Raw genomic sequence first — 11,263 nt, 5'->3', positions numbered from 1 at the left:
TTAATCCTTGATTTTTTTAAATGACCAACTAAATCCCTTAAATTCAGAAACGTGCGTCTCCGTTAGTCCCTCGCAGAAGTGCCGTCAAAACGTTGCTGATGTGGAACGTTAACTGCCATGTGGGCATTCCAGCTGTATGCTGATGTGTGCCAAGGTTGAATTTGATTCAAATTAGTATCTGGAATTGCCTAATATTACCCAAATTAGTCCATTTCAATTATAAAACCCTAATTGTCTTCCCTTCTTCAAACTGTATGCTACGTTCTTCTGTTCTTCGACTTTCCTTCTCTTCTTCGACTCTCCTTCTCTTCTTCAGATGAAAAAAGTAATGTTATTTCATTAACAATCTGCTATTACACAAGCAGCAAGTACTTTGATTAGCAAAATAACTTACCTCCACCACCATTCATGGTCTTCCACAAATAATTGAATTTATGTCAAGCCAATATTGACCAATGCAATTATGACAATGGCAGCGATAAATGTGATGAACAAAATGCTAGAAAGAGTGTATATTTTGTAGTCCTACATACTAGCATATTCCTGATGTAACTACAGGACAATTGCACTAAATGACACAAGATCGCCAATAAACATTTGAAATGGTATTTTTGTATATCAAACAAATTGCTGAATCTTCCTAAGATATCTCTTTGTGGAAGAAGGGTTTTAAAACTCAATTCTAAAGCCGTATCCAATAACTCCATCAAACACGAGTAAGGGGATAGCAAGGACTATGAATATAACAAGAATCACAATAATGAAGCAAAATGTGAGAGCAGTTGTGGCACCATAAAATATTGCAATAATGTTGAAAATAGAGGCTATGACAAAAACTAGTCTAATGTAAAGAATTACTGCTAAATTAACACTCCTTTTCTGGAATCATAATCAAGTAACACAATAGACATAGGATGTTGATAAAAAAATATAATGAGACATCATTTATTTTTCATGTTAATTGTATATGAAATTACCCATTCATTTCCAACAAACTAGCCATAGAAAGATGCTGATGAGTACCTGAACAGCAAAGAAGTTTTTAAGTATCTATCCATCCTATTCTCAAGATGCAGTGCAGTTGCATTTCAGGTAATTGAATAAGTGAATTTAAATCAACATCAACATCAACATCAACATCATTACTTATATCAATAGCACCATTTGGATCACCAAATACATTCACTTCTATGACTTGGTCTCCATTAAAAGAACATCAAATTGAACATGCATAAAAAAAGTAATACTTTGTCCCTCCCTTAGCAGGACTCCAACAATCCTCCTCAAGCTTCCCAATAAACCCCCAAAATAGAAGGTCATCCAAGTAAAACTGGAAGTAGTAGTCACAGTTAATAGCTTCGTTGAAGCTTGCAACCTCATCAACATATCCATTTTTGGCACAATGTCTCATCAATTTTGTCCTCTCTGAACTTAAATTCATACAAAGCATTGCTCAAATAAAAAGCCACAATAACAGAATTAAAATTCCCATCTTTTTTACGCTTCACTTTACCAATAACTCCCTTTATTCCTTTATTCTTTTTTCTTTTTCTATCACTATAATGTTTTGAACATCATTGGAGCGATTTATCTCAATATAAATTACATCCAGGCATTCAAGATTTGTATCAAAAAGAGTGATAGTGAGAGATAACAAAAACCTAAACACTCACCTTTCACCTTTCACCTTTCACCTTCTGCAATGTGCGAATATGATGATGCTTCATGCAAAACTTGCTTCACTGAACACAACCGGGGGTGCCACGGAGGGGCACTTGTGAAGCTCGACAACTGCGAGTTGAAGGAGATGAAGAGATGATGCAGAAGAGAAGAAAGTGTTTTTGATAGCAAACGGCATCGTTTGGCCTGTTCCCCTTAAACGGTGTCACTTTTCAAATTGCCAACTAAGCATTCAACTGCACACATCAGCAGTGTTATAACGTCTGGTAACTTTTGGACTAACGGAGATTCACGATTCCGAGAATCAAGGATGTATTTGGTCATTTTAAAAAATAGAGGACTAATCTGAAACGAGTTGGATATTTCAGGGACCATTTTGGGCATTAACTCCTGATAAATTTATTATGGCTGGACAATACACTGAGTTTATGTTTTGAATTATATTTGATGTATCAATACACTTTGTTGATGTATGGTTGTTATTATTATAGTTGATGTATCAATACACTTGTTTATGTTTTGAATTATATTGACTTGCTTGTTTATAGTACTTTTCTTTTAGTTTTATAATACGATAAACTTGTTTAAATTTATATTTATTTTGTATAAAATCAGGTTTATTTTGCAATGAAAAAATCTAAAAAATGTTGTTTTACCTTACTGATGGATTTACAAACGGATTTTTTGTCTATATTCAGAGATGAAAATGCTTTCCCAGGCTCCAATTATCGACAAAAAATCTGTCAAAAAATTTGACGCTAGTTACCAACAGAAAATCTATCATAAAATCGGACGATTTAAGAAAAATTGAAGTGCCAATTACCGAGAAAAAATTTCCGATAATGGAAAAAATCTATTAGTAAATTACTCACAGAAAGTCTGTCGAAAAATTTGACGTTTTTTAGCGAAAAGGGGGATTGTTCATACACCGGTCCGAGCTATAGGGTCGAGTTGGATGAAGACAAAGGGACCGACCTCATGGAAGGTTGGCCCATCGCCGACCTCTTCGCATAGAGCTGGGATGAACGCCTCAGAGGCCCAAGAAAGCCCAAAGCGAAGGAACCATCGCCTATCAGAAGGTGGTTGGACAAAAGATAAAGATCTCCTCCCCAAAAAGATCTGGTGTTGAATGCCCAAAAGAAGCTCAGTTCTGGCGTTCAAACGCCAGGAACAGATGAGGAGCTGGCGTCTAACGTCACTCCAGCTTCTAACTCTGGCACTCAATTGTCAGTGAGGGATCAGACACACACAAGTGCTGATAACAACCCATCTAAAAAGGCTTCTTCAACCACTTCTGTAGGAAATAAACTTACAGCAACTAAGGTTGAGGAATATAAAGCCAAGATACCTTATCCTCAAAAACTCCGCCAAGAGGAGCAGGATAAGCAATTTGCTCGCTTTGCAGATTATCTCAGGACTCTTGAAATAAAGATTCCATTTGCAGAGGCACTTGAGCAAATACCTTCTTATGCCAAGTTCATGAAAGAGATCTTGAGTCATAAGAAGGATTGGAGAGAAACTGAAAGAGTTATCCTCACTGAAGAATGCAGTGCAATCATTCTGAAAAGTTTTCCTGAAAAGCTTAAAGACCCTGGGAGTTTTCTGATACCATGCACATTAGACGGTAATTGCACCAAGACAGCTTTATGTGATCTTGGGGCAAGCATCAACCTAATACCTGCATCCACTATCAGAAAGCTTGGTTTAACTGAAGAAGTTAAACCAACTCGGATATGTCACCAACTTGCTGATGGCTCCATTAAATACCCATCAGGCGTGATTGAAGACATGATTGTCAGAGTTGGGCCATTCGCCTTTCCCACTGACTTTGTAGTGCTGGAAATGGAGGAGCACAAGAGTGCCACTCCCATTCTAGGAAGACCCTTCCTAGCAACTGGACGAACTCTCATTGATGTCCAACAGGGGAAAATAACCCTGAGAGTCAATGATGATGAGTTTAAGTTGAATGCTGTCAAAGCCATGCAGCATCCAGACACACCAAAAGACTGCATGAAAGTTGATCTTATTGACTCTTTGGTAGAAGAGATCAACATGGCTGTGAGTCTCGAATCAGAGTTGGAAGACATCTTTAAAGATGTTCAGCCTGATTTGGAGGATTCAGAAGAAATGAAAGAGCCTCTGAAATTTCCTCTGGAAGAGGAAAAACCTCCTAAACCCGAGCTCAAACCATTACCACCATCTCTAAAATATGCATTTCTGGTAGAAGGTGACATTTTTCCAGTGATCATAAGCTCTGCTTTAAATCCACAGGAAGAGGAAGCACTTATTCAAGTGCTAAGGACACACAAGACAGCTCTTGGGTGGTCCATAGGTGACCTTAAGGGCATAAGCCCAGCTAGATGCATGCACAAAATCTTATTGGAGGATAATGCTAAACCAGTGGTTCAACAACAGAGGCGGCTAAATCCAGCCATGAAAGAAGTGGTGCAGAAAGAAGTCACCAAATTACTGGAGGCTGGGATTATTTATCCTATTTCTGACAGCCCCTGGGTGAGCCCTGTCCATGTTATCCCCAAAAAGGGAGGCATGACAGTGGTTCATAATGAAAAGAATGAACTGGTTCCTACAAGAACAGTTACAGGGTGGCGCATGTGTATTGACTACAGAAGGCTCAATACAGCCACCAGAAAGGATCATTTTCCTTTACCATTCATAGACCAGATGCTAGAAAGACTGGCAGGTCATGATTATTACTGCTTCTTGGATGGCTACTCAGGCTATAACCAAATTGCAGTAGATCCCCAGGATCAAGAGAAAACAGCATTCACATGTCCATCTGGAGTGTTTGCTTATAGAAGGATGCCATTTGGGCTGTGTAATGCGCCTGCAACCTTCCAGAGATGCATGCTCTCTATTTTCTCTGATATGGTGGAAAAATTTCTGGAAGTCTTCATGGATGACTTCTCAGTATATGGAGACTCATTCAGCTCCTGTCTTGATCACTTGAAACTAGTTCTGAAAAGATGCCAAGAGACCAACCTAGTTTTAAACTGGGAAAAATATCACTTTATGGTGACTGAAGGGATTGTCCTTGGGCATAAAATTTCAAACAAGGGAATAGAGGTGGATCAAGCAAAAATAGAGGTAATTGAAAAATTACCACCACCTGCCAATGTTAAGGCAATCAGAAGCTTTCTGGGGCGTGCAGGATTCTATAGGAGGTTTATAAAGGATTTTTCAAAAATCTCAAAACCTCTGAGCAATCTGCTAGCTGCTGACACGCCATTTATGTTTGACACAGAGTGTCTGCAAGCGTTTGAAATGTTGAAGGCCAAGCTGGTCACAACACCAGTTATTTTTGCACCAGACTGGACATTACCATTTGAGCTAATGTGTGATGCCAGTGATCACGCCATTGGTGCAGTATTGGGGCAGAGGCATGACAAGCTTCTGCATGTCATTTATTATGCTAGCCGTGTTTTGAATGATGCCCAGAAAAATTACACAACCACAGAAAAAGAATTGCTTGCAGTGGTTTATGCCATTGACAAGTTTAGATCATACTTAGTAGGATCAAAAGTGATTGTGTACACAGATCATGCTGCTCTTAAATATCTACTCACAAAGCAGGATTCAAAACCCAGACTCATAAGATGGGTGTTGCTTCTGCAAGAGTTTGATATAGAAATAAGAGACAGAAAAGGGACAGAGAACCAAGTGGCTGACCATCTGTCCCGGATAGAGCCAATAGAAGGGACGTCATTCCCCTCTCTTGAAATCTCTGAGACCTTTCCTGATGAGCATTTGTTTGCCATTCAAGAAACACCATGGTTTGCAGACATTGCAAACTATAAAGCTGCAAGGTTCATTCCCAAGGAGTACAGCAGGCAACAAAAGAAAAAATTAATTACTGATGCAAAGTACTACTTGTGGGATGAACCCTATCTAGATGGCATAATCCGTAGGTGTGTGCCTAAAGAAGAAGCACAAAAGATCTTATGGCATTGCCATGGGTCACAATATGGAGGTCATTTCGGAGGTGAGCGAACAGCCACCAAGGTCCTCCAATGTGGCTTCTACTGGCCTACACTCTACAGAGATTCCCGAGAGTTTGTACGTAACTGTGACAGTTGCCAGAGAGCTGGTAATTTGCCTCACAGTTATGCCATGCCTCAACAAGGAATCTTGGAGATTGAGTTGTTTGATGTATGGGGTATTGATTTCATGGGGCCTTTCCCACCATCATACTCAAACACTTATATTCTGGTGGCAGTTGACTATGTATCAAAATGGGTTGAGGCCATTGCCACACCCACCAATGATACTAAAACAGTGCTGAAATTCCTCCAGAAACATATATTCAGCAGGTTTGGTGTCCCCAGGGTACTGATCAGTGATGGGGGCACTCACTTCTGCAACAAAAAGCTTTACTCTGCCATGGTCCGGTATGGGATTTGCCACAAGGTGGCGACTCCATATCATCCACAGACAAATGGGCAAGCTGAAGTCTCTAACAGAGAACTAAAAAAAATCCTGGAATGGACTGTAAGTACCCGTAGAAAGGATTGGGCACGAAGCTTGGATGATGCTCTGTGGGCTTACAGAACAGCATTCAAGACTCCTATAGGGACCTCTCCATACCGACTTGTGTATGGTAAGGCATGCCACCTGCCCGTGGAACTGGAACATAAAGCCTACTGGGCAACCAGATTCCTAAACTTTGATGCCAAATTAGCTGGAGAAAAAAGATTGCTCCAGCTAAATGAGCTAGAGAAATTCAGATTCACTGCTTTCGAAAATGCCAAGCTTTATAAAGAAAAATAAAAAAAATAGCATGACAGAAAGCTGTCATCTAGAATCTTTGAACCAGGACAAAAGGTTCTGTTGTTTAACTCTAGGCTCAGGCTATTCCCCGGGAAACTGAAGTCCCGGTGGAGGGGACCATATGTGATTACAAGTGTATCACCATATGGTTATGTGGAGCTTCAAGACATTGATTCTGATAAGAAGTTCATTGTTAATGGACAGAGAATCAAGCACTATCTTGAAGGCAATGTTGAGCAAGAATGCTCAAGGCTGAAGCTAGATTAAAAGCTCAGCAAGGTCCAACTAAAGACAATAAAGAAGCGCTTGCTGGGAGGCAACCCAGCCATGGGGCATCACTTCCTCTAAGCATTTTGCCCTATTCTTGATTTTATTTGTTTATATAAAGTTCACTGATACTAAGGTAAAGAGTCAATTGTATAAGTTCATAGGGTTATAGAAGGATTCTGCACACAAAACAGAGAAAAAGAGCTCACTGGCAAGAAAACGCCAGTAAGAGTCTGTTTTGGGCGTTCAACGCCCAAAAGAAGCATCCACTGGGCGTTGAACGCCAGTAAGGATAGCCATCTGGGCGTTAAACGCCAGAAAGAAGCATCTTCTGGGCGTTGAACGCCAGAAAGAAGCTCCTTCTGGGCGTTTAACACCAGATTTACAGCGTCCTGGGCGTTCAGAAAAATGCCCAGTGACAAAGGAGTTCCTGGCGTTCAATGCCAGAAAGAAGCAGCAGCTGGGCGTTGAACGCCCAGGAGAGGCAGCATTTGGGCGTTCAAACGCCAGGATGGTGAGGAGGAGGTGAATTCGTTTTTACTTCACATTTTTCATTCTAAATTTAATTTTCATGTTTCAATTCATGATTTCTTGCATAAACATGTTAAGAACCCTGATTTCTAAAATCCCTAATTTCTAAAAACCCTATTTTAAAAATATCAAATGTATTTTAATCCATAAGCACAAATCCTTTTTTTCAATCCAATTCAACTCTTTTTCAAAATTTTCAAAACAAATCTATCTCTTTTCATTCAAAAATCTTTTCAACTAATCAATATCTTTTTCAAAAATCCAATTTTATCTTTTTCAAATATCTTTCATATCTTTTCAATTTTAAATTATATCTTTTCTTATCATACTTATTTTTTTAAAATCATATCTTCTATCTTATCTTTCTCACTTTTTTCGAAAACCCCCCTCCCTTTTAAAAACCCATTCGGCCTCCTTCCTCTCATCCACCATCCTACACTAGCTCTCCTTCTATCCCTCTCCTTTCTTTTCTTTTGCTTGAGGACAAGCAAACCTCTAAGTTTGGTGTGTTTATCTGTGATCACTAAACCATACCCACTAAGATCATGGCTCCTAAAGGAAAACAACCCACTCCAAGAGGCAAGAAAGAGAGTGTTCCAAAACCACTTTGGAATCAAGGGAAGTTCTTAACTAAAGAACATTCAGACCATTATTACAAAATAATGGGTCTAAGATCAGTGATCCCGGAAGTTAGATTCGATCTGAAAGAAGACGAATATCCGGAGATCCAGGAGCAAATTCGAATTAGGAACTGGGAGATCCTAGCTAATCCTGAAATGAAAGTGGGAAGGAATATGGTCCAGGAGTTCTATGCTAATATGTGGCAAACAGACAAGCAAAGACTATCTGGATCTGCTCTCTATGACTATCGGACCTTGGTCAGAGGAAAGATTGTTCATACCCACCCTGACAAGATCAGGGAGATCTTAAAGCTACCTCAGCTGAAAGATGATCCAGACTCCTTTAGTAGGAGAATGATGAGAACATACAAGGGCCTGGATAAGATTCTAGAGGATATATGTATCCCTGGAGCCAGGTGGACCACCAGCACGAAGGGTGTCCCAAATCAACTCAAAAGAGAAGATCTCAAACCAGTCGCCAGAGGATGGCTGGACTTCATTGGGCATTCTCTGCTGCCCACTAGCAACCGTTCTGAAGTCACTATTAGAAGAGCAGTGATGATCCATTGCATCATGATGGTAAAAGAAGTGGAAGTTCATCAACTGATTTCAACTGAATTTTACAAAATTGCAAACAAAAATTCCAAAGATGCCAGGTTGGCTTATCCAAGCTTGATTACTATGCTCTGCAAGGATGCTGAAGTAAGGATGGGAATAACTGAGTATATCTCAGTTGAGCGACCAATCACCAAAGCATTAATGGAAAAACAACAAGCACATGATGACCCCATCAAGAAGAGAACACAGGAATTTCTCCCAGAAATCCCTCAATCTGAATACTGGGAGTATCTTGAAACATCTATTACCAAGATGCAAGAAGCCATGGAACAAATAAAGAAAGAACAGAAGGAACAAAGTAGCATTCTTTGCTATTTGCTTAAAGAACAGGAGGAGCAAGGGCGTGATTTATGGGAATTGAAGCGCCAGAAATTATCTCTTGAAGGACCAAGCACCCCGCAGATTAGAGGAACATCCACTTCCCAGAACAAAGGTTGTTAAATTCCAATCTTAGCCTTAACTCTGTGATAACTGTTTTTATTTTAGTTTTACCTTAGGAATCATATAGTAGTAATTAGTATCTATATTTTTGATTTTATCTCCAATTAAGCTATAATTTAATTTTATCATCATCATTAAACATAAATAAAATAGAAGAATTTCTTTAGAATAAGAGGCAATATTTTTCGAGTTTTTAATAAGATAAATTCTAATTATTTACATGTGGTGGCAATGCTTTCTGTCTTCTGAATGAATGCTTGAACAGTGCATATGTCTTTTGAATTTGATGTTTAAGACTGTTAAATATGTTGGCTCTTGAAAGAATGATGAACATGAGACATGTTATTGATAATCTGAAAAATCATAAAAATGATTCTTGAAGCAAGAAAAAGCAGTGAATACAAAAGCTTGCAGAAAAAAAATATAGAAAAAGAAAAAGCAAGCAGAAAAAGCCAAAGCTCTTAAAACCAAAAGGCAAGAGCAAAAAGCCAATAGCCCTTAAAAATAAAAGGCAAGGGTAATAAAAAGGACCCCAAGGCTTTGAGCATCAGTGGATAGGAGGGTCTAAAGGAATAAAATCCTAGCCTAAGCGGCTAAACCAAGCTGTCCCTAACCATGTGCTTGTGGCGTGAAGGTGTCAAGTGAAAACTTGAGACTGAGCGGTTAAAGTCAAGGTCCAAAGCAAAAAGAAGAGTGTGCTTAAGAACCTTGGACACCTCTAATTGGGGACTTTAGCAAAGCTGAGTTACAATCTAAAAAGGTTCACCCAATTATGTGTCTGTGACATTTATGTATCCGGTGGTAATACTGGAAAACAAAGTGCTTAGGGCCACGGCCAAGACTCATAAAGTAGCTGTGTTCAAGAATCAACATACTGAACTAGGAGAATCAATATCACTATCTGAATTCTGAGTTCCTATAGATGCCAATCACTCTGAGCTTCAATGGATAAAGTGAGATGCCAAAACTGTTCAGAAGCAAAAAGCTACTAGTCCCACTCATCTAATTAGAATCTGAGCTTCACTCAAAAACTCTGAGATATTATTGCTTCTTAAATTATTTGTATTCTATTTTACTTATATAGTTGCTTGAGGACAAGCAACAGTTTAAGTTTGGTGTTGTGATGAGCGGATATTTTATACGCTTTTTGGAGTTAATTTCATATAATTTTTAGTGTGTTTTAATTAGTTTTTAGTTTATTTTCAGTAGTTTCTAGGCAAAATTCATATTTCTAGACTTTACTATGAGTTTGTGTATTTTTCTGTGATTTCAGGTATTTTCTGGCTGAAATTGAGGGAGTTGAGCAAAAATCTGATTCAGGCTGAAAAAGGACTGCTGATGCTGTTGGATTCTGACCTCCCTGCACTCAAAGTGGATTTTCTGGAGCTAAAGAACTGCAAATGGTGCGCTTCCAATTGCGTTGGAAAGTAGACATCCAGGGCTTTCCAGCAATATATAATAGTGCATACTTTGCTCAAGGATAGATCACGTAAACTGGCGTTCAACACCAGTTCTATGTTGCAGTCTGGCGTCCAGCGCCAGAAACAAGTTATAAGTTGGAGTTCAACGCCAGAAACAGGTTACAACCTGGCGTTGAACGCCCAAAACAGCCCAGGCACGTGAGAAGCTTAAGTCTCAGCCCCAGCACACACCAAGCGGGCCCCAGAAGTGGATTTCTGCGCTATCTATCATAGTTTACTCATTTTCTGTAAACCTAGGTTACTAGTTTAGTATTTAAACAACTTTTAGAGATTTATTTTATATCTCATGACATTTTAGATCTGAACTTTGTATCTTTTGACGGCATGAGTCTCTAAACTCCATTGTTGGGGGTGAGGAGCTCTGCTGTGTCTTGATGAATTAATGCAAGTATTTCTGTTTTCCATTCAAACATGCGTGTTCCTATCTAAGATATCCATTCGCACTTCAATATGAATGCGATGAACGTGACAATCATCATCATTCCTCCACGAACGCGTGCCTGACAACCACTTACGTTCCACCGTAGAATGAATGAATATCTCTTAGATCTCTTAATCAGAATCTTCGTGGTATAAGCTAGATTGATGGCAGCATTCAAGAGAATCCGGAAAGTCTAAACCTTGTCTGTGGTATTCCGACTAGGATTCAGGGATTGGATGACTGTGACGAGCTTCAAACTCACGAGTGCTGGGCGTAGTGACAGACGCAAAAAGATAGTAAATCCTATTCCGGTACGACTGAGAACCTGCAGATGATTAGCCGTGCGGTGACAGCGCATCTGGACCCTTTTCACTGGAAGGATGGATGGTAGCCATTGACAACGGTGATCCACCAACACA

At 39.4% G+C, this 11,263-nt stretch overlaps 1 pseudogene; it reads right to left on the bottom strand.

The window, feature by feature from the left end:
* Positions 1-390: 390 nt before the first annotated feature.
* LOC148578143 (transmembrane 9 superfamily member 5-like) lies at positions 391-1,858 on the bottom strand (annotated as a pseudogene).
* Between the last annotated feature and the right edge of the window lie 9,405 nt (positions 1,859-11,263).

This window comes from Arachis ipaensis, chromosome B1 (genome assembly GCF_059453495.1).
Source record: "Arachis ipaensis isolate K30076 ecotype BB chromosome B1, ASM5945349v1, whole genome shotgun sequence".
NCBI classification, from domain to species: Eukaryota; Viridiplantae; Streptophyta; class Magnoliopsida; order Fabales; family Fabaceae; genus Arachis; species Arachis ipaensis.
This window is presented reverse-complemented; position numbering and strand designations above follow the sequence as displayed.